Consider the following 23956-nt stretch of genomic DNA (forward strand, 5'->3'; position numbering starts at 1 on the left):
ATATTGCTAGTCAATGTGATGGGCTAGGTTGGCAAGGCCAAACACTAGACGAAGTTGTTCTGAAGAGGTAGAATTTAGAAGAGAGGACTTTACTCATAATCATTTCCAGGCACTCGTTCAGTTTTTTCCAAAACCTGTTCCACCACAGGCCATTTCTAGAATGAGTTTAGTGAAAAAGTCTGAAAATAGAGATAGGGACGATGGACTGAACCAGTTATGATAATGGCATCTGAGATAATCCTGTGGGTAGGTGGATTTTAGTTCAGGATATTTAGGTGGTGTGAGAGGGTGTCTCTTTTTGCATGATCACCGCCCACATTTTTTAAATAATGCTGCTGTTTTTTTGACTTTGAAGTGTACTGGCCTCTGTTGGACAAGCCCCAGTGCAGTGCTCTGACCCTTCAAAATGTATGTGCAGTTAGCTGAATGGCATGATTAACTTACCTATAAGTACGAAATATATGGTACAAAGTGTATAGGGATAGTAAGTTATATGTCCTAGTGGACTGACCGCAGCATATATTGTGCCACCACTGTTAGTGACAAAGTGAAAACATGGCCCTTGTTCTGCCACCGCAGACTGGTCAGGCGGTGTTAGAAATGGGGGGTCTCTGGTTGGCAAGGGTTTGCACCTTTGTCCTACTCACATTAATACAGTGAAAACACTACAAATGGACACCACACCAGTTTAGAAAAATAAGTAATCTTTGTCTAATCCAAACAAGACTAAAACGACAAAAATCCACAATACAGTAATAATAATAACCTCAAAAAGAAGTTCTACTCAAAAAGAAACGTTATAGCAACAAATAACTCCCCCTGAAGTTGGATGTATGACATTACAACACATGCTTTTACATCGCATGCTTTTACATCGCAGTTTTTACAACGCATACCATTACAACGCATAGCGTTTTGGGGTGCTGGATAGTGAATAGTTTAATTTACTATTCCAACTCAAGTCCCCGTGGACACTAGGGAAGGTGTTGGATAGTAAATTAAATCTATTCCCTATCCTAGAGCGCCCCCCCAGCGCAATGTGTTGTAATGGTTTGCGTTGTAAAAGTTGCGTCGTAAAGGCACTGCATGGTAAAAGTTGCGTTGTAAAGGATGTTTCCCCCTGAAGTTACCACAGTGTTGTGACAGCTAAAAATCCCAAAGTTTGACGCTGACTGCGAGGTGCACTGCGTCGGGCCTGGAGTCGCTCGGACCCCACAAAGAACAGTACCTTGTAAATGATGAAAGCAAAGACAGTGCACGGCATCTTTATACCCCAGGGGAGGTGAGGCCTCGTTTCCTTACTGTGATGCAGGGGAGGTGAGGCGCCGGTTCCTTACTGTGTCGGGGAGGTGAGGCGTCGGTTTCTTACTGTTGCCAGGGAGGTGACATCACGGTGGTGGCGAGTCGGTGGTTCCTTATGACGGTGCAGTGTTGATGGATTCAGGGTCACTCACGTCAAATATCGGCTCTGCTTTGATGAAGCACCTGCGTCGGTGAAGTCGGGGCTGCGGTGCGATTTGGGACGGTGCGTTGTGAGCATCATGAGCGGTGTCCTCAGCCCTGGTGCAGGCAGCGGCCTCGGTGACAACTTCAGAGTCGATGCGGAGCGGCATCGGCAGGCGTCGGGCCTACGGTGCAAGTCGGGGCGGTGCGTCGTGCCCACGGCTTTGGTGCAGGTTACAGCTTCACTCGCCAGTGTCAGTGTTGCAATTTCCACCCTTGCTGAAACAGTAGTTCCAGTTGCAGGATGACAGAGGGGATGAAGTCTTTGTGTCCCTGAGACTTCAGAACAGGAGTCAAGCTCTATTTCAAGCCCTTGTAGATCTTCCTCAAGCAGGGGACACAGCACAAAGCAAAGTCCTTCTCCTTTCCTTGGCAGAAAGTAGCCACTGCAGGCCAACCCCGGACAGCAAACAGCTCAGGGGCAGTATTCCTCCTCAGTTTCTCCAGCTCTTCTCCTTGGCAAATGTTCCTCTTGATTCCCAGAATGATCCAAAAGCCTGGGATCTGGGCCCCTCTTTTTATAATACAAAATCCTTTGTTCTCTAGAGGCAGAGAGTGTCTTTGCCCAGCCAAAACCAGTTCTGTCTCCACTGGTGCAGCTTCCTGGCAGGAGGTGGAAACAGCATTGTCCTTGGCAGACCAGACCCATTCAGGTGTGAAGGAAATCTCCTCCCCCTACTCTTAATGTAGCCCATGTCTATTCAGCCCAGCCCTGACTCACCCTGGAAAGGCAGGACACACCTAACTCCCCCAAGTGGCTGTATGAGCAGAATGTACATCCCCAGCCCCTGTCACTTAAAAAGCAAGACAGTCAATACACTGTCAGGATCAGGACCTGCGCCAGAAAGACCAATATCCACAGGACCGAAGATAGTGCCCCTCCACTCACGTAGGGTACAGCCACCTCAAACCATCAAGGTGCACTAAAGGTAGGCTAATACCCCAAGGAAGTGAAGAGACCTGGATGGACCACCAAGACTCTAATATTCAGGCGAAGGGAACAGGGTTAATCAGAGTCTTCAGATATTCCTGTAATAAAAAACAGACACATACAATAGGGAGATTACTGAGGGGCAACTTATACCATGTTAGTAATGAGCAGCATAATGTTTTACAGACTAATATCATATGCTTTCCCGTACTCACTGTGGGAGATAGTTCCAGGATAACATCAGGTCTCAAAAGAACAAAAATAATGTCCCGTCCCAAAGCACAACCTGTGCAGTTAGGGGAAGTACTGGGTTGAAGGGGAATAATTACCTCATATCCGCAAACTCCAACTTAGAATGAGAACCACCTAACTATCTATTTAAGTAGTTCTAGTAAGTGAGATATGTCACACATTTTTTTTTAAAAAGGTACACCCGCAACTTAGGAGTAGTAGTTTTGCCCGACCGGCAGAAAGTGAACTTCCCCATAGGTGGAATGGGCTATCTGCACTCCGTGCGCTTGAATCAATAAAGTTTTTTGTAAAAAAAAAAGAAAATGTATTTTCTTCAACAGCGCTTCAACAGCGCTTCCTCGCGCTCGTAAGGATGGCGGATTGAATTGGAAGAAAGGGCCGAAAGGGGTCGACAAGCAATTAAATACAAAAAAAAGGTTTTTGCACTTGACCTCGCTCTCATAGCAGCAGAGAACGGAGAGGGTGTAGTGTCATGTTCATCGCGACCTCGCGCTTACAGCAGGATGGAGGGGAGAGAGAGTTCTAGCAGATTTCAGCGCGACCTCGGGCTAGCAGCAGAATAGAGGGGTGAGAGCTTTCTGAAAGAATTCAGCGTGACCTCGCGCTCCCAGCAGCAACAGGAAAAGGTGAGAAACCAATGGCGGACCAAAACAGTAATTCGGGAGGTAGGAAATCTCGCAACCACGAATCCATAGGAACTCGCAGGAAGAAAGAGGATGGTCCTAGCAAAAAAGCCAAGCACCTGAAAACGGGAGAAGGCAGCTTATATGCTGTAAACTGTCACCTGACCTAGAAGCAGTGCAGCATGGGAAAGCATATAAGTATGTAGCCAACACAGTGCATTATGGGAAGGGTAGTCTTTGGATATCATCAGGGAAGGACAATGTACAGGAAGCCTGGCGGTTAACATACACAACCTAGCAGAGGATGGTTAGGAAAGAAAATACCTACTTTCTAAAAGTGGTATTTTCAAACCCAGAACGTAAAAATCACCCTCACTAAAAGATGCATCTTAACATCCTGAGTTCAGGCATATCAAATTGTATTTTCCTATCTTGTTCCCATTGGCAGTTATGCTCATAAGATGTTATAAGCAGACTTCCCATTCTATCCTATGAGACAGATAGCCTTACAATAGTGAAAAACGAAACTGGCAGTATTTCACTATCAGGACATGCCACGTACATCAGGGCATGTCCTAACTTTTCACCTACACTGAACCCTGTCCACAGGGGTACCTTCGGTCTACCTTAGGGGTGACTCACATGTAAGAAAACGGAAGTTTAGGACCTGGCCAGTGGGTGCACTGGCCAGGTCGACATGGCAGTACTAGAATGCACACAGGCACCGCAATAGAAGCCTGAGACCTTGTTGCAAGGCTGTTAGTGTAGGTGGCACAATCCTGTGCTGCAATCCTACTAGCAGGATTTGATTTACAGGCCTGGGCACACACAGTGCACTGTAGTAGGGGGATGTATGACATTACAACGCATGCTTTTACATCGCATGCTTTTACATCACAGTTTTTACAATGCATACCATTACAACGCATAGCGCTTTGGGGTGCTGGATAGTGAATAGTTTAATTTACTATTCCAACTCCAGTCCCCGTCGACACTAGGGAAGGTGTTGGATAGTAAATTACATCTATTCCCTATCCTAGAGCACCCCCCAGCGCAATGCGTTGTAATGGTTTGCGTTGTAAAAGTTGCGTCGTAAAGGCACTGCGTGGTAAAAGTTGCGTTGTAAAGGATGTTTCCCGTAGTAGGGACCTAACAGTAGACCAAATAAATCAATCATGGAAATACCAATCCATAATAACAATTTTCAAAGGGAGCACTTGCACTTTGGCACTGAACAACAGTGGCAAAGTGCCCAACGCATCTAGACCAGCAAAACGAAATCCACCACACAGTAAAAATACAGGAGGTAAAGGCAAAAATGCGAAAAGCAAGACCTTTTGTGTCTCACTCTGACAATGATGGTGGCTGTTGCTTGAGAAGGGTTCACATCCCCCTCAACTAACAACTCAATTTCTCATATTGGTGGCAACTGTGGGATCCAGTACTTGTGTTTGTGCAGTGCAATACAATGCTTTGTGTAACACTAAAATCCCGTATAAATATTTTGATACCAACTCAAGTCAATTCTCCTTTGTTGGACCTTTTGCTTTTTGCATATATACTCTCTGTGCCTGTGACTATACCTACAAGAATGGAATTTGCGCTCCTCAATCTGGGGATCTAGACTGTGGCTGAGCTCAAGGCGTTCTGTAGTGAAAGGGGGCTTTAACCCAAAAAGAGCACCAAGAGGCTGGAGCTCTAGAAGGCTTTGAGGGCATGGGCAGAGGCTCACCAGTTGCTGGCAACAACAGAAGACCATAAGGAGGAGGAGCGTATGGAGGAGCATGAGAAGGACCTGGGCACAGGTCCTGAGTTGCAGCACTCGGAAGAGGAGGACAACTTGTCCCAAGTGATGTAGCCCCCTTCAAAGTAGACGGCATTGTGTCCTCCCAAATGTCTGTCCCCTTAATAGCTGGCAGACGACAGCTGAGAGGGAATTTCAGATGCAGATGGCAAAGCTAAAAATGGAGGAAAAGAAACTGGTCATAGAGGAGAAACTGGTCTTAGAGCGACTGGTTCATGGAAGGAGCCTCAAAGAGCTGGATATCAGAGCCAGAATGGTCTGATGAGTAATGGTGGCAGCTAAACAGCAGTGTCTATTTGAGACAAAAAGGTCCACATCCCTAAAAACCTGGTGCCTAGTTATGTGGTGGGGCATGATGTTGACAGTGGTTCTCAGTTCATTAGTTAGCTCAAAGGATGCACAGGGTCCAGAGGAGTATTGGAGGTGAGTCTCTGGAAACAAATGCCTACAGTGGGGAGGGGCACCCTCCTCACATTCGAGGTAGGTGACCAGATGAGGTATGCCCCCATGAAGGCCATTTTAGTCACCAAATTTGGACTCACACCAAAAAAGTACCACATGAGATTTAGGGGCTGCCAGAAACTGCCAAATCAGTAGTGGGTGAATTTTCTTCACTATTCCAGTAAGGCACTTATGTAGTTGAATGAGGGACAGCAAAGTCAATGATTATATTGGGCTGAACAATCTGATCCTTAGGGAGCACATGCTCAATATTTGTTGTGCCATAACCTAGTGGATAGCAAGCTCCCTGGCCCCCAGGGAGCTTGCTAAGGAGGCAGACCTCTTGGTCAGCACCAAAGTGCCCAGGAATTTATCTGGTAGGAACTCCTAAAAGGGTGGTCAGGTATCCCACCAGAAGAAAGAGGGGAGGGGAAATGTAAACATAAGTTCTCTGAAGGCCTTCAAAATAATTCCCAAGGGAAAAGTAGCCAGTCCCAATTTGAACCAAAGAAGAAGGACTTCTAGGGCTTAGATGACAAGCAGGCATGGAGTTTCATCCACAGTGTACTGAGTGTTACAAATATGGATACTCCAAGGGAAACACCAAATGCCTCAAGAGGGCACAGCCTTCCACTAGTGGGCAGGCATCAGGGTTGGCCATCACTTGGGGAGGAGGTGGTACCATTTAGCTTGGTGTAAAGATCAGGGTTCCCCTAGTATCCCTGGGGGATAGGGAGATGGTGCCAAAAGCCTACATGCCTTCAAATACTTCCAGGTATAGGCAGGGGGTCACCATCAATGGGCAAAGGGTGGAGGCTCTCAGAGGCACAGGAGTCAGTATTACTACGATGAGTTGACATCTAGTGTCCTTATAGCGGGTCATGCCCAAATACATTCCACCTGGTCATAGTCGCAGATAATTGTGAGAGCCATTACTAAGGGGTTCTGCTTCCCTTTGAGTGGGGTGGTGTTGCAAGTTGTCTAAAAATAGCTGTAAGCCCTGCCAGCCATGACTGTAGATGGTCTGTTGAGCAATGACCTAGGGAGCTCAGGTCACACCTGGAGAAGTTAGGAGTGCTGAGTAGGGCTCTACAACCACATGGTCAATGGCTGCCCAAGAGGGGAGGCAAGGAAACCTAGAGCCAGGAAGAATGGTCCAGTCATATGCCAAGAAGGAGAAGGGCAGGGGGCATGGGAAACTCGCTCCGTCCTAAAGGTCCCACAGTAACGGTTGATGGGGCACCTGAGGAGACCACTTCGGAGCCTTCCGGGGAGGACATTCATGCCCTTGAAGACCTACCCTAGCTTGCTGGTTGGCAAGTTGAGGGTGGGCCCACCAGGGAGGAATTCTATATGACACAGAAGGAGTGCCTCCTCTGGGGGCTTGAGGTAGCAAGCTGAGGTCCATGCAGTAGGTGACACCTCTGGAGATCACCTTATATATTGGGAGAATGACCTCCTGTATAGTGAGCCTAAGGTTCCTGGACCTGGGACAACCTAAGTGTTGGTGGTCCTGTAGTGTTGCAGCATTCCTACTGGGACTGGCTCAAGCCATGCCCTTGGCAGGCAGGACATCTGGGGAAGGGAAAGACCTTTGCCTGTTTGTCCCCAACTTCTAGTGGCCCTGGATGATGACAACCTCCGATACATTCTGTAGGTCTTGGCCCAACTGCCAGGGATTCAGGAAACTGGGGGGAAAGCTATGGGCCTCCTGGTTCCCTTTCCTGTTTTTGGTACTCCCTGTGAAAGGGTGGGCTTCAACATTGTTGGGCCTCTGGACCCCAATACTAGCCTGGGCAACAGGGTATTATGGTTTTGGTGGACCATGCCACTAGGTACCCAGAGGCCATCCCTCTGTTGTCAATGTCTGACAGAGGCACCAACTTCATGTCAGCATACATTTAGCCCATGTGGGAAGAGTGTGGGGTAACCCATAGGTTTTCCACACACTATTGCCCCCAGAACAATTGGCTTATTGAGATATTCAACAAGACCCTCAAGGGCATGACTAAGGGCCTACTTGAGCCCTCAAGGCGGAAGTGTGACATCCTTTTGCCATGCCTACTCTTTGCCGACAGGGAGGTACCACAAAAAGGATTTCAGTGTAGCTCCTTTCGAACTCCTCTATGGCCACCCTGTGAGGGAACCTCTCAGTCTGGTCAAGGAGGAGTGGGCCAAACTTCCAAGAAACCCCCAGGATGCGGTTAGCTACATGCTAGCCCTCCAAAAGGCAAGTCCAGAAATTCTAGAAGAAGGATCTAAAAAAACCTGGAGTCGGGGGCGCTAGAGGGCGCACTGCGGGATGGGTGGCTAATGTGACAGCTCCGCCGGACAGGTTCATGATTTGCATAATTGCACCGCAATAAGGGTGAGTTCAGAATCTTCTGCAACAAAATCGAAAATCGGAAGGCGCAGTGCACCTAAAATGCGCTCTAAATGACTGAATTAGGGCCGGTAGGAAGAGAAGGAGCTATCGACTCTGTTGAATGATGTGATCGGAGACTGGTAAAATGGCGGTCGTCCTGCAGCAACCCTGTTAATGTCCGCGTCGGAAGATATATGAAGATACCGCCGAGTGAAGGCAAGCCTAACTAAGTGACAGTTTGCTGCTGGTATCGTGGGGGCACCAGGAGGCATAAGCAGGTTTGCTAAACTCCCCGTAACTCAACTAGCCGGCAGCGCAGGGCGCGAAACAAGATGGCGGCGCCCAGTGCACTTTGAAAATAACCGCTACGACTGGCGAGGGGAGTGTATGTGCAGCGGCTCCCACATTGACGAACGGACACAGGCGGTAAGTGCCCGCCAAAGCGACCGAGCGCTGAATCAATTCACTAGGGGCACGCAAGCTTAAATAACCACACGGCAACCACCTGGCAAACACCTGGCCACCCGTCTCAGGGCGCAAAACAAGATGGCGGTGCCCAGTGCACTTTGAAAATAACCGCTGCGACTGGTGAGGGGAGTGTATGTGCAGCGGCTCCCACATTGAGGAACGGACACAGGCGGTAAGTGCCCACCAAAGCGACCGAGCGCTGAATCAAATCACTAGGGGCACGCAAGCTTAAATAACCACACGGCAACCACCTGGCAACCACATGGCCACCCGTCTCCACTTCTCAGGGCTCGATTAACTATCCTTCCAATGTAAATGGCAGCGATTCAAACTCCTGATCATCTCTAATATGCGCAAACTAGACTGCAATTGAAGTGCTATGTATGTTCCATTAGGCACACAACGTGGAAACTGTACAGGTCGTAATTGCCGCATATGCAACGCTAGAGCTACTATGGGGAAATGAGTGCGGCCATTTTGATCATCCTATGTTTGGGCGCCAGCAAGGGACAAAGCCTGATGTACTATAAACAGCGCCAACGTGCTGGGACCTAAGAAGCGCGCGCTAATGCGCCCAGAACACAGTCGGAAACGGCTCTGAGAAGCCAAATCGACCGCTTGGTCCGTGCTATAACAGGTTTGCCTATGAAACGCTACGCCACTGAAGCTTACTGAACTTTTGTGTGTAGAGTGCTATAAATACCAATGTCTGCCATATATAATGAGTTGGTATCCCACCTGCAAGCCATTGGCTATGTGACACTATTGTGGCGGCGTATGGGGCCTCCGGAAACCCTCTCAACACTCCACACACCCACAACACAGAGAGCCTCCCCGTGAGCGTGAGACTGTGGGAGCATACCGCGACATATCACACGTGACTGGAGCACGGAGCACAGGCTTGCACACGGCGGCTCTGAACACACACTATATCTACGCCACTGCTGGGTTTTTTGAGCTGATAACAGAATTACACAAGATGGGGAAACCTGATAAGCAACAGCCAAAGCTGACTTTTGAACCGCGGAGAACCGGGCGCAGCCAGTCGAATCCATCCGATGGTGAAGCAGAAGCCGAAAATGGTCCGGAAACACGACTGGAATCTATCCTGAAGGCGATCCAATCTAGCCTTCAGGATATCAATGGCAAACTAGACCACCTCACATGTCGCGTAGACAACATGGCGATGAAATTGGACACTCAGGGTGAGAGACTAGATGAGGCTGAAAATAGATTGTCGGCGGTGGAAGATGAAGCGCGAGCGAGTACCTCTAAATGCAGTGGAATGGAAAAGGTGTTGGAAGTCATAAAAACGAAGGCAGAAGACTTGGAGGCAAGATCGCGCCGCAATTATATCCGAATTGCAGGGGTTCCTGAATCAACCAATACAGGCCGCATGGAAGCCTACGTGGAAGCGCTCTGTCGAGAGGTCTTCGGTGAGGATCATCTCTCTCCCATATTTATAGTTGAACGTGCCCACAGGTTGCTGGCGCCTAGACCACCACCAGGCCCGCCACCCAGATCAATAGGGGCCCGTATATTGAACTATCGGGATCGCGATAACATTCTACGTATGGCGAGGGAAAAGAAATAGGTGGCCTACCAAAATAATCAACTGGAGTTTTATCCGGACTATACTATAGCAGTGCAACAAGCGCGTAAAGAATTTACAAATGTCAAAGCAAAACTAAGAGATATGCAGGTGGAGTACGGGATGCTATATCCTGCTAGATTGAAAATTACATGGGATGGCAAACAAACGATCCTCTCCACTCCGAAAGCTGCTCAGGACTTCGTCAAGAAGATTGCTACACGGTGAAAGGAATGGAAGCAAGCAGATCAAGCGCAGGATCAAGGTTGAGTGATAAATGATATTGAAATATCTGTGGTTAGACTATCAGCGAACATGTCAGCTGTATCGTGGGCTCCTGGTAGGTCTACGCTTCTTCTAACATGACTGCTTGAATTCGACTGCTCCCTAAGCGGTAAGTTGTGTCATAATGGCGCACAGGGTTTTTTGGACACTGGAATGTGCTAGGAATAGAGATGCAATGAAAATAATGGACACAACACCTGGGCACATACCTTCTTTCCCTGTTTCATTTCACAATTCTTTATTAGTCAGAACTATTTGACCTATAATACTGATGCATGGGAGCGTAGTATATATTTGACCATGACACTAGTATTGCGAAACGTCTCGCTCCTTATAGACTATTTCTAGCTGCAAGGACACTAAGCCTCAACCTTGAAATGCTCATACATGCTGTGCTTCAGGTTGGGAATTATATAGACCTGACGTCCTTTTGGCATGGCAGTGATGTCTGATGGCTTTACCAGAGACTGCAGACGGGATGAAACCTATCTAGATAACTATACCAGCAGCTTATATTGTGTTATGTACTGCATGATGTTAGTGGATTACTGTACTGTTTGTTTAAGATCTGGCACTACGAACGGACACTGGACACTGCCACTCTGTGGAACCGCTAGAACCAAAGATACTTTTTTCGTGCGGGCTGTGAAATGCCTCGACTTAGCAAAAGTGATAATAACTGTGAATATGCGATATACACTTGTCTCCGCTAAAACTGTTTCTATGCACTAGTTGGTGATAATGTCAGCATTTTAATAACTTTGGTTACGCTGTTATTCATATATGTTATGAACTATTTGCTTATAACTTAACTATGATCTGTCCACATCCATACACTGGATGGTGATGTGCACCCTAGGCGGACCACTACATGGGTACTCCCCACACGGTTTATGAGTTTTCTGAAGTTTGAGGGGGGAATATGGCTTCGGCAGATTTGGGCTGCTGATGTGGGTGGGGGAGGAGGGTTGGGGGACACGTTTATGTTACTGGACCAAGGCACTTGAGAGGCATTGCTGAAACAAACTATTTAATGTTTTCGCGTGATGCACGCTCTGTATATACACAAAATTGGTTTTACGCCTTAGAAGGACAAAAGATACACAATCTCAACATTCTTATGTCTAACTATCTATACCAACTATGACAAACAACATACCGGGTAGACTTACTTTAAACATGCTCACATGGAACATACGAGGCTTTGCCAATCCGAAAAAGATCAGACAACTTTTTGCATGCATGGACAGATGGCATATAGAGTTGCATTACTGCAAGAAACCCACATAGCTCCGCACACTCATGCCCGTATTGACCATAAATGGGCAGAAACCACTCATCACTCTACATACTCTTCTTATTCCAGAGGTGTCACAATACTGGTAAAGAAAGGCATGAATTTTAAAATCGAGAACGTTATAACTGACATCCAGGGGAGATACGTTATAATAACAGGTATGCTCCGGGGACACCGGGTAACGGTTGTCAACACATATGGGCCCAACATTGACGCACCTGACTTCTATCATGAAATATGGCAACACCTGCATTATAAGGTAGATAGTACCTTGATATGGGGAGGAGATCTCAACTTGGCCTTGGATGACCAAGCAGATAGGTCATGGACGACGGCTGAGCCACACAGAAAAGCACGTGCTAAGGTACTCGACATGATGGCAGATTTGCAATTACATGACATATGGAGAGCAAGAAATCCAGGGATTCACGAAGCAACACATACATCAGTAGCCCATAACAGCTGGTCCCGTATCGATTACTGGTTGGGTTCCGCAAATACGCTGTTATGGGCAACAGACATTAAACACATGCCCAAATCCCTATCCGATCACAATCCAATCGTGCTGACCCTCAATATGCCATACTACAAACCACCTTCCTATAGCTGGCAGTTCAATGCCACTGCACTTACAGATTCACTGTATGCGGACACTATAGACAAGGCAATTAAAGACTACTTTCAACTGAATGAAAGCTCGACAGAGGACCCAAGTCTACTATGGGAGGCTTTTAATGCAACGATATGAGGGGTATGCATAAGTACCACGGTGGGGATACTGCGAGACATTCGGACACAAATAGCGCGGTGTGAGACACGATTAAAATCGCTGGAACACCAATACGAATGAACCCAAAACCAGTCTATATTGGGAGAGATAAGGAAATAGCATACTGAATATCAAACCTTTGCTGAGAACGAGATCAAATATGTTCACAAGCGTCCCAAGGCTAGAGCCTTCGGTGAGGGAGGCAGACCAGGCAGGGTGCTAGTGGCCAAAATATGCGAAGGGCGCGGGTCCCAGGCGATTTTACAAATATGAGAGGAGGCAGGCTCCACTTGCACAGACCCGCTTGGGATATTTTGCGAGGGTTTGTAAAAACGTACAGCAGACTTTATCAGTCCCAACCAACTGCATCGACTGAGGAGATATTTAAATATCTTGAGGATGTAGCCATTGCTTGGCTCTCAGATTCACAAAGGGCATACTTGTCGCTCCCCATAACTGTGGAGGAAGTCACAGAGATAATTAAATCACTGCAGAATGGCAAAGCCCCCGGACCCGATGGGTTCACATGTGAATTCTACAAACACTACGCTGAACTGTTAGCCCCCCGCTTAGTCGGGATGTTCGGTGATGCTTTAGAGAAAAACATACTCCCACCAACCCTGAGGGAAGCAATGGTAATCGCGCTCTTAAAGCCAGCCAAAGGCCCTGAGCTCTGCGATTCGTATCATCCTTTATCACTCATAAACGTAGACTCTAAGATCCTGGCTAAGTTACTTGCCAAGCGACTGCAACCTCTTATGACGAATTTGGTCCTTCCAGACTAATCTGGCTTTATACGGTCAAGAGCAACCACACATAACACTCACACGTTGTTTGCCCTATCTCATTACTTGGTCCCCAGTACCAAAGCCGTGGCGGTCATGTTAGATGCCGCCAAGGCATTTGATTCCATCGAGTGGTCCTACCTAATAACAGTGCTAAGCAGGATGGGCTTCCCCCGATATTCATTCAGTGGGTTAAACTATTATACACACAACCGGTGGCTAAGGTCAGGGCCAATGGCTATATTTCCGACTCCATAAAAATAGAACGTGGGACAAGACAAGGCTGTCCATTATCCCCCTTGTTGTTTGCCTTAGCTTTAGAACCACTCGCATGCAAGGTACGACAGCATCACCACCCCTCCACGCTCCAATTCCCGAGTAGGCCCCTGCACAGCTCGCTATATGCGGATGACATGCTTCTATATGTTCGAGCCCCCGAGACCCATTTAGCACCGTTATTGCGAGAGTACATTAAATTCGGCGGGCAGTCGGGACTTCAAATCAATTGGGACAAATCATCCATTATTTCCCTAACTGACACTACTCTACCACACACCACTGAGTTCCCACTGGAATGGCAGGATGATCCCATCAAATACCTAGGAGTATGGTATCACAGAGACCCAGAAATTGTTATTAGGACTAACAATGGTCGGGTACTGTCGTCAATAGAAGACAAGGTGAACCGATGGATACAACTGCCACTGTCACTAGCCGCCCGTATTGCGGTTGTCAAAATGGTAATCTTACCTAAACTCCTTTACCTATTCAACAATATCCCAATCACCCCTCCAAGAGAGGTCTTCAAGCGAATATCATCTGTGGTGACAAAGCTGATCTGGGCAGGCAAACAGGCACGTATTGAATTACGCACACTGACACTACCATACTCCAAAGGGGGACTCTGTGTTCCAGATTTTCTACTTTACTACCTATGTGCGCAGGCACAATATGCCACGTACTGGTATCACCAAATTCCATACATGACACATACGGCTATAGAGGAGGGTGATGCAAGTCCAATACCACTAACTGCAATTGCTACACACAAACGATCACCCCTACATGATAAAGATATCAATACTATTGACGCTACAAATAACGCGGGGCAAAGATTAGGCCAGATGGCACACAAACTTCCACTCTACGCTCCAGCTCAACCACTTCATTTTCACCCTGACATATCGGTCACCAATGAGGAGGTGGGCATGGGCTTATTGCGACAGGTTGGTCTGGATACATTAGGAGAACTCTATAATGGGAAATTCAAAACTATTCAAGATCTGTCATATGTACAGAACCAAACGCTAATGTTCCGTTTCACCCGCGACAGATTACAAAAAGCGATCCAACAATTATACCCTAACTAGCCAGATAAACCGTCACAACTCGACTCGCTACAACTAATACTGACATCTCCAAACGCTGCGCATTTAGTGTCTCGGCCTTACACTGTAGCGCAAAATGAAATTAATGGCAATGCCCACAAAGCCATGGACAGATGGAACTCGATATTAGACGATCCACTCTCAGAGGTAGATTGGCAAACCACTTGTCGTTTGATTACCAAATGGTAATCTACGGCTGGTACATTTCAAATATCTGCACCAAGCATACCACACGCCTGTAAAGCTGTGCAAATATGGGCTTCGCTCAGACGCGAACTGTAAACGGTGTGGCTTTGACCAAGCTGATTTCATTCATTTAGCATGGAACTGCTTAAAGATACGCTTATACTGGGAACAGGTCACCTCAATACTAACAGAAATGGTGGGTAACACCCTTGAATGCACTATCCAGGTGTGCCTATTGGGGCTTTTGAGTGAAATCTGAGCTGCAAAACGCAAATTCTGTGCTGTAGCCCTCTTGCTCGCCATGTGTTGGGACAGTAAAGTAAAACCGAATGTTAAACAATGGCTCAGTGATATGTCCCACTGTTATGACACCCTGCCAGCATATGAAGAAGAACTCCCTGCCCGATCCAGACCAAAAGACTATTGGCAATATTTAACACATTATTTGAGTGCTAATCCGACTACTCCATGATATAGATTGTACATGTCCTTCTAATTAATTAATGTAACGATGAATCTGTGCAACATGTGTATACTTTTGGAACCCATATCATTGGGTGGACGAATGCTGTTGTGTACTGGTCTAAGTTGTTCTTACTGTATTTGAGATGAATTGCTCTTGAAAATTCAATAAAAAGATTTTTTTTAAAACCTGGAGTCGAGTCAGGAGGTGATGAAACTCTGCTATGATCAGAAGGCCACTGTGGTAGAGTGTCAGCGTGAGTGATGGAGCCAGGAACGACCCGGGGCCCTTCAAGACTGTTGGCCAGGGCCCTATGAGGTGAATGAGTGGAAAAGGGAGGCCACCTACCTGGTGGACCTCAAAACTTCTAAAAACCGCCTAAGGTGCTCCATATTAATCCCCTTCAGCCACACTTTAAAACGTCTGAGATTACCATGCTACGTGACAGATGATGGGGTGGAATAAGAGAGTGAAACTCTCCCTGTCCTCCTACCCTCCAAGGAGCACAGCAGGTCAGTAGATGGTGGCTACCTCCCTGTTCTCCCTCATCAATGGGCTTACAATGGGCTTACACACTTGTATACACACAACATCAATACTGGAGACCGTATGCCTGTAAAGAACAAAATGTACAGGATTTCAGACAAGATGAGAGCTAGTATCAAGGAGGAAGTGTCCAAGATGCTGGCATTAGGGGTGATTAGGCCATCAAGCAGTCTCTGGTCCAGCATAGTTGTGCTGGTGCCCAAGGCCACCCCATGGGTGTCTCCCCTGAACTTAGGTTTTATGTGGACTACAGACCAATTCATTTCAGTCACCAAGACTAACGCTCTCCCATCACCGAGCTGATGGGCTCATAAACAAGCTGGATACTGCTAAGTTTCACAGTACTTTTTACCTTATTAGGTTACTGTCAGATTTCTCTGACTGAGGGGGGCAAAAGAGAGGTCAGCATTCTTGGCCCCAGAGAGCCACTTCCAGTTTCGGGTGATGCCCTTTGGCTTCAAGAATGCCCCTGTCACCTTCCAGAGGGTGGTGAACACGGTATTGGCTGGGAAGGAGGCATTCTGTGCACTTACCTAGATAATGTAGCTGGTCATCAGTTCCAGCTAGGAGGAACACCTGTACCACCCCCAGGAGTCGCTACAGGCCCTACAGAAGAGGAGCCTGACAATCAAGGCCAGTAAGGGCCAGATAAGGCAGGGAACTGTGGTATATCTGGGCCACATGGTGGGTGGGGGCAAGGTGCAACTCCTCCAGGCCAAGATTGAGGCTATCCATGCCTGGCAACCACCCCAAAATTCAGCCAGAGATAAGAGCCTTCCTGGGTCTCACCAGATATTACAGGAGGTTTGTTAGGGATATGATGGCACTGTTGTCCCCTTAACTGAGCTGACTCCAAGAAGCAGCCCAAAAAAGGTGCTCAATAGAGGCTTGTCAGAAAGCCTTCAACACCTACATGGATGCCAAGTGTATTGCACCTGTACTCAAGACTCCTGGCTTCTGCAAGGAATTTACTGTGCAGACAGATGATTCAGAGCATGGTATAGGGCCACCTTGGTAATATAATAATAATAATAATAATTGGGGAGATTAAGTGAGCTATTGCCCAGAGTCACATGATGCTGAGCTGCCGCCGGGGAAATAGCCATGAGCCTCACGCTTTGGTGTCAGACACTCTGGCTTGCCACACCTCTCCCCTTAGTGAGGAGAACTCCCCGGAGGTATTCACCCCACTTTCTGCTGGGGACACATGTGTATGACCTGTCAGCCTTAGGGTGATCTTCCCCCAAACATTTAGCCTTCCACTCCTCCTCTCTTGCTGAATTTGTTTTTATTGGCCTTAGAACTCTCCATACTTTACCACTGCTAACTAGTGCTACAATGTTTGTGCTCTCTCCTTTCAACATGGTAAAATTAGGTTACACCCAATAGGCACATTTAGTTAATTTGTAAGAATAATGAAAAGTGGTACTACAGGTGCCCAGGGCCTGTGTATATTAAATGTTACTAGTGGGCTTGCAGCACTGATTGTTCCACCTACTTAAGTAGCCTTTTAAACAGGTTCCAGGCCTGCCATTGCAGCCTGTGTGTGTAGTTTTAAATTGCCATTTCAATCTGGCAAAATAAACATTTTGCCAGACCCAAACATTCCTTTTTAATGCTTGTACGTCACCCCTGGGGTAGGCCCTCGACAGCCCAAAGGGCATGTTGCAATGTATTTGAAAAGTAGACATGTACTTTTAAGTTTTGTGTGTCATGGTAGTGAAAAACTCCTAAGTTAATTTTCCACTACTGTAAGGCCTACCTCTCACATAGGATACCATTGGATTTACATTATTACATTTAAGTAGCTGTCATTTCTAAATGGGAGCAGGTAACCAGTTTAAGTTTGGTGTCTTTGGTTGTGTACTGGTCTAAGTTGTTCTTACTGTATTTGAGATTAATTGCTCTTGAAAATTCAATAAAAAGATTTTTTTTAAAACCTGGAGTCGAGTCAGGAGGTGATGAAACTCTGCTACGATCAGAAGGCCACTGTGGTAGAGTGTCAGCGTGAGTGATGGAGCCAGGAACGACCCGGGGCCCTTCAAGACTGTTGGCCAGGGCCCTATGAGGTGAATGAGTGGAAAAGGGAGGCCACCTACCTGGTGGACCTCAAAACTTCTAAAAACCGCCTAAGGTGCTCCATATCAATCCCCTTCAGCCACACTTTAAGACGTCTGAGATTACCATGCTACGTGACAGATGATGAGGTGGAATAAGAGAGTGAAACTCTCCCTGTCCTCCTACCCTCCAAGGAGCACAGCAGGTCAGTAGATGGTGGCTACCTCCCTGTTCTCCCTCATGAATGGGCTTACAATGGGCTTACACACTTGTATACACACAACATCGATACTGGAGACCGTATGCCTGTAAAGAACAAAATGTACAGGATTTCAGACAAGATGAGAGCTAGTATCAAGGAAGAAGTGTCCAAGATGCTGGCATTAGGGGTGATTAGGCCATCAAGCAGTCTCTGGTCCAGCATAGTTGTGCTGGTGCCCAAGGCCGCCCCATGGGTGTCTCCCCTGAACTTAGGTTTTATGTGGACTACAGACCAATTCATTTCAGTCACCAAGACTAACGCTCTCCCATCACCGAGCTGATGGGCTCATAAACAAGCTGGATACTGCTAAGTTTCACAGTACTTTTTACCTTATTAGGTTACTGTCAGATTTCTCTGACTGAGGGGGGCAAAAGAGAGGTCAGCATTCTTGGCCCCAGAGAGCCACTTCCAGTTTCGGGTGATGCCCTTTGGCTTCAAGAATGCCCCTGTCACCTTCCAGAGGGTGGTGAACACGGTATTGGCTGGGAAGGACGCATTCTGTGCACTTACCTAGATAATGTAGCTGGTCATCAGTTCCAGCTAGGAGGAACACCTGTACCACCCCCAGGAGTCGCTACAGGCCCTACAGAAGAGGAGCCTGACAATCAAGGCCAGTAAGGGCCAGATAAGGCAGGGAACTGTGGTATATCTGGGCCACATGGTGGGTGGGGGCAAGGTGCAACTCCTCCAGGCCAAGATTGAGGCTATCCATGCCTGGCAACCACCCCAAAATTCAGGCAGAGATAAGAGCCTTCCTGGGTCTCACCAGATATTACAGGAGGTTTGTTAGGGATATGATGGCACTGTTGTCCCCTTAACTGAGCTGACTCCAAGAAGCAGCCCAAAAAAGGTGCTCAATAGAGGCTTGTCAGAAAGCCTTCAACACCTACATGGATGCCAAGTGTATTGCACCTGTACTCAAGACTCCTGGCTTCTGCAAGGAATTTACTGTGCAGACAGATGATTCAGAGCATGGTATAGGGCCACCTTGGTAATATAATAATAATAATAATGATAATAATTGGGGAGATTAAGTGAGCTATTGCCCAGAGTCACATGATGCTGAGCTGCCGCCGGGGAAATAACCATGAGCCTCACGCTTTGGTGTCAGACACTCTGGCTTGCCACACCTCTCCCCTTAGTGAGGAGAACTCCCCGGAGGTATTCACCCCACTTTCTGCTGGGGACACATGTGTATGACCTGTCAGCCTTAGGGTGATCTTCCCCCAAACATTTAGCCTTCCACTCCTCCTCTCTTGCTGAATTTGTTTTTATTGGCCTTAGAACTCTCCATACTTTACCACTGCTAACTAGTGCTACAATGTTTGTGCTCTCTCCTTTCAACATGGTAAAATTAGGTTACACCCAATAGGCACATTTAGTTAATTTGTAAGAATAATGAAAAGTGGTACTACAGGTGCCCAGGGCCTGTGTATATTAAATGTTACTAGTGGGCTTGCAGCACTGATTGTTCCACCTACTTAAGTAGCCTTTTAAACAGGTTCCAGGCCTGCCATTGCAGCCTGTGTGTGTAGTTTTAAATTGCCATTTCAATCTGGCAAAATAAACATTTTGCCAGACCCAAACATTCCTTTTTAATGCTTGTACGTCACCCCTGGGGTAGGCCCTCGACAGCCCAAAGGGCATGTTGCAATGTATTTGAAAAGTAGACATGTACTTTTAAGTTTTGTGTGTCATGGTAGTGAAAAACTCCTAAGTTAATTTTCCACTACTGTAAGGCCTACCTCTCACATAGGATACCATTGGATTTACATTATTACATTTAAGTAGCTGTCATTTCTAAATGGGAGCAGGTAACCAGTTTAAGTTTGGTGTCTTTGGAAATGTAATGGCAAACCCTCTCTCATGGTGAAGTTGGATTTTAAATTACAATTTTTAAAATGCCAATTGGCATTTTTCTGCCTTAGCCATCTAGCACCTGTAGCCTGTCTCTGGGTCACATGATTGGGTGTAGCTGACAGTTGGAAGTTGTGTATTCTTCCTAGACATCCACATACAATAGAGGGCTTAGGTGTGCCTGGATTGGGCCATCACTGGCAGGATGGGGGTGGGGGGCTGGGCACAGCCTTACTTACACTTGAATAGGGTTTGTTCTCCCTCCAAACAAAGGGCTGCATACTCTGTGAAGTTAGTCTAAAGACAGGAGAGGGACGGCAGGATGACTGTGGACTTCAAAGGGAATCCTCTTGAAGCCTCTCCTACTTCAAAGGAAGGCCCAGGTTGAACTATTGGACCCCAGACACCAACTCTTCAGAACAGGTTTGGGTCTGTGGATACTCCGATAGAAAGGAAGACTGCTGTGCTGCTGAAAGGACTGCCACTCCACTAGACTGCTGCCCATAAGGACTGCTGCCCTTGTGTGCTGGCCAGCTGCCCTAATGTGCTGTCCTGCTGCTCTCTTGCATGGGCAAGAAGGACTGGACCTGCATCTGTTAAACCCAGGACCCCAGAGTGACTCCAAGGGCTTGTTGGCTGGCCTCCTGACTAGAGTGCCAGGAACAGAAGGCTCCAACAACCTTGAACCCAGCAACTGGACTCTGCCATCTGTGGGTCATACCCTATGAAGTGAAACCACCTCAGTCCCGGACCTTTAGAAGTGGGCCTGAATGTCCTCTGCCAGCCCTCTAGGGATCCAGCAGAACCAAAACATCTCCTCTCCTGTTTGACGCAAACTCGAGTGGAACAGACCATTGCCTCTGCTCGGAGTGATCTCCCAGCTCAAGGACTCTGCATTAACCTTGCAGCCCACATTAAAACCGCCTATGTACGAAGCTTCCACGATGCAGGCTCTTGCATTGCAAATCTCTCATCGTCTGCAGACTCAGCAACTACACAATTTCTCACATCGCAGCCTCACAGCTCTTCAGAACTGATGCATCGTCTCGACTGCGTGATGCATCCTCGACACCGGACTATGTATTGCAAGTCATTGTCAATGGCATCCTCAATGATGATGCAGGACCTTGCATTGCAGCTACTCGGAACTGACGCATCACCTCAGTTGCACTATGTATCCTCGGCATGGGAACTTGCAATGCTCCACAACCTGGATTTTAAGGGGCTCTTGTTTAACTGGCCTAACTGGGTCCCTGTAGCCATCCCACGCTCCGTCGCGGTTGGCCTGAACTTGTGACTTTGTCCCGGTCTTGCGTGACCAGATATCCACAGTTGGGCTTTGTGCTTTTTGGCACTATATTTGATGAAACCTTTAAACCTGCCTATCTCCGGGCTTACTGATTGGATGTTTGGCTTTTTGGTTGTATTTTATTTATTAAAAATTGTTCTATTTTTCAAAACTGTGCGATGCCTTCACTTTATTAATGTTTGAAGTGCAGAATAAATACATTACACATTGCCCCTGAGTTAAGCCTGACTGTTCTGTGCCAAGCTACCAGAGGGTTGAGTACAGGTTAATTTGGGGTTTGCTTGTGCCTCACTCTGACAAGGATTGTGGTTGCTGTTTAAGTACGGTTTTACCCCCCTCAACCAGTAACCCGATTTCTCACAGACTGGCATCTCTTCCTGAAGGAAAAAAACACATTGCAGAACCAGTTTTCCAGAAGGGGTGTCTCATTATACTGGACACACTTAGTGGTGTGCCCATAGCTCTGACCCGGAAAAAAGGGTTCTGACAAGTTGAATTAGAGCAAAGAGTTGCACTGTGGGATTGTTCATTGCCAATCCCCCAGGGAGTGAAGTAAGAGCAGGAAGGGTTCCCCTATGGGAATGTTGCCCCCATCGGTTAGGGAGTCATCCCCACCCACAAACTCAAATTTGGCATTTTATTTATTTATTTATAGAGTTTTATATAGCAAGGACTTGACCCTTGGGTATCAGAGCGCTTCACAGTTACATGAGGTACATTTGGAATACAGTTGGAGTTGTAGCATTAATATATATAATATTCTGGTACATGACTTTCTTATTGGTTTCAGCAAAAGACAATTTTTACAAGATGTAACACTATTTCTATACAAATGGCTCTGATGTGCTTTCGTGAGTTCTACATCAGAAACGGTTCATGATCAACGTTTGGGTATTAGTCACGATGCTGAAGTGAACAGTCTAGCCTAAGGAAGGAACTTGCTCATTAGGAAGATATTCGCTTCCTTCTTGAATGTTGCTGTGGTTGGAATTTTTCTAATGTTTGGAGGGAGTGAGTTCCAGATTCTGGGGGCTGCTCCGGAGAAAGCTCTGTCATACATTTTCCTCTTCCGGAAGATGGGTGGTTTCAGCAGCAGCTCTCTGGAACTCCTAGCTGGTCTGCTTCCCCTGAGAGCTCAATTTTCTGAGCTAAATACCTTGGAGTTTTGTAGTGGAGCGTTTTGTGGGTAGTACATTCCAGTTTGAGTTGAATTCTGGCTTCGTATGGTAACCAGTTTAATGCTTTCAGGTGAGGGGAGATATGGTTGTATTTTTTGCATCCAGTAATGAGTCTTGCCGCCACATTTAGACATGCTTTTAGTGGAGCTGTGGAAATTTTTGATAGACCTGCTAGAGTTGTACATCCATATTCAATCCTTCAAATAACTAAGGACTGGACTGCCAGTTTGAGGTCCGCCGTAGAGATGAGAGGTTTCATGTTTCAAACATAGTTCAGGTGAAACCGGGCACTTTTTGTCATTGATTTGATGTGGGCTTTCATGTCTAGGTTCTTATCAAGCATGATTCCCAGTGATTTTGCAGATTCAATTAGGGTAGGGGTGTAGTTTAGCGCTGTGATCAGTTTGGTCCATTCCTTCACTTCTGTGGGTTCCTTCGGTGGTGATATTAATAGGAATTCTGTTTTTGGTGCGTTTAGTTTCAGATAATTGCTAGTTAACCAGTGTAATGATATTTTTAAGGCCTCATTCATTTTCTTTATGTCTTCCAGTGACGTTATCTTGATGTAGACCCGAGTGTCATCTGCGTACATGGGATAAGATATGCTTGCGTCTCGGGGAATTTCTGTGAGGGGTTCGACATAAAGGTTGAATAGTGATGGGGATAGTGTTGATCCTTGAGGGACTCCAATCATATTTGGGCATGATGGGGAAAGCATCTGGTTGCCCAGGAATCTTTGGGTTCTGTTCTGAAGGAAGGATTCAAACCATTTCAGAACAATTCCAGATAGTTCCATCCTGTCTTGAAGCATGGCTAGCAATTTTTCATGGTTTACTGTGTCAAAGGCAGATGACAGGTCAAGAAGGACTACGAGGCATGTTTGATTGTGATCTAGGACCTGCAGCGCATCATCCACTATGTGTAAGATTGCTGTTTCCGTACTGTGGCCTGGTCTGAATCCGGACTGGCAGTCGTCCAGCAGCTTGAAAAAGGTAATGTGATTGCTCAGTTGATTTTGTACACATTTCTTAATTAGTTTGGCACGTATTGGAATATTGGTTTCTGGTGAAAAATATCAGGTCATTAATAATTATGCCTTTGTTTAGGTTGAAGTAGGGGTCCGAGATCAGCGTGTCTGGGTGTTTTCTAATTAGGTTGTGTTTGAATTTTTTGGTTGCATTCTTAGATAGGTTAGTTGGGTACTTTATGACAAAGGAGTTTGTGCCTGCTGATTTTAAGTTGGTTCCAGCAATATTTACTAAACAAATAAAAAATAAATAAAAACCCTCCGGGGTGTTCCTGCAGTGGTGACCTCACTTGGATGTCATTACCTGTCTTTCGCTGCTTGCAGGTCTAAAAGTGCCAGCCTCAGAACACTATTGGACTTGAAAAGAACCAAAGAAGGACTGCACCTGTTGAACCTGTGGACTTTAGAAGGAAAAGCTTCACCAAGAAAGACTGCACCTGCTGAACCAAGAGAGGACTTCAGAAAGAGAAGAACTGCTTCTGCTGTCAGCTTTATGAAGAGAGACACTAAGGGCTTGACCTGTTGCCATTTCTGCCAGGGACCATTGAGTGAACTCCAAGGGCTAGTT

This window comes from Lissotriton helveticus, chromosome 9 (genome assembly GCF_964261635.1).
Source record: "Lissotriton helveticus chromosome 9, aLisHel1.1, whole genome shotgun sequence".
Lineage (NCBI taxonomy): Eukaryota > Metazoa > Chordata > Amphibia > Caudata > Salamandridae > Lissotriton > Lissotriton helveticus.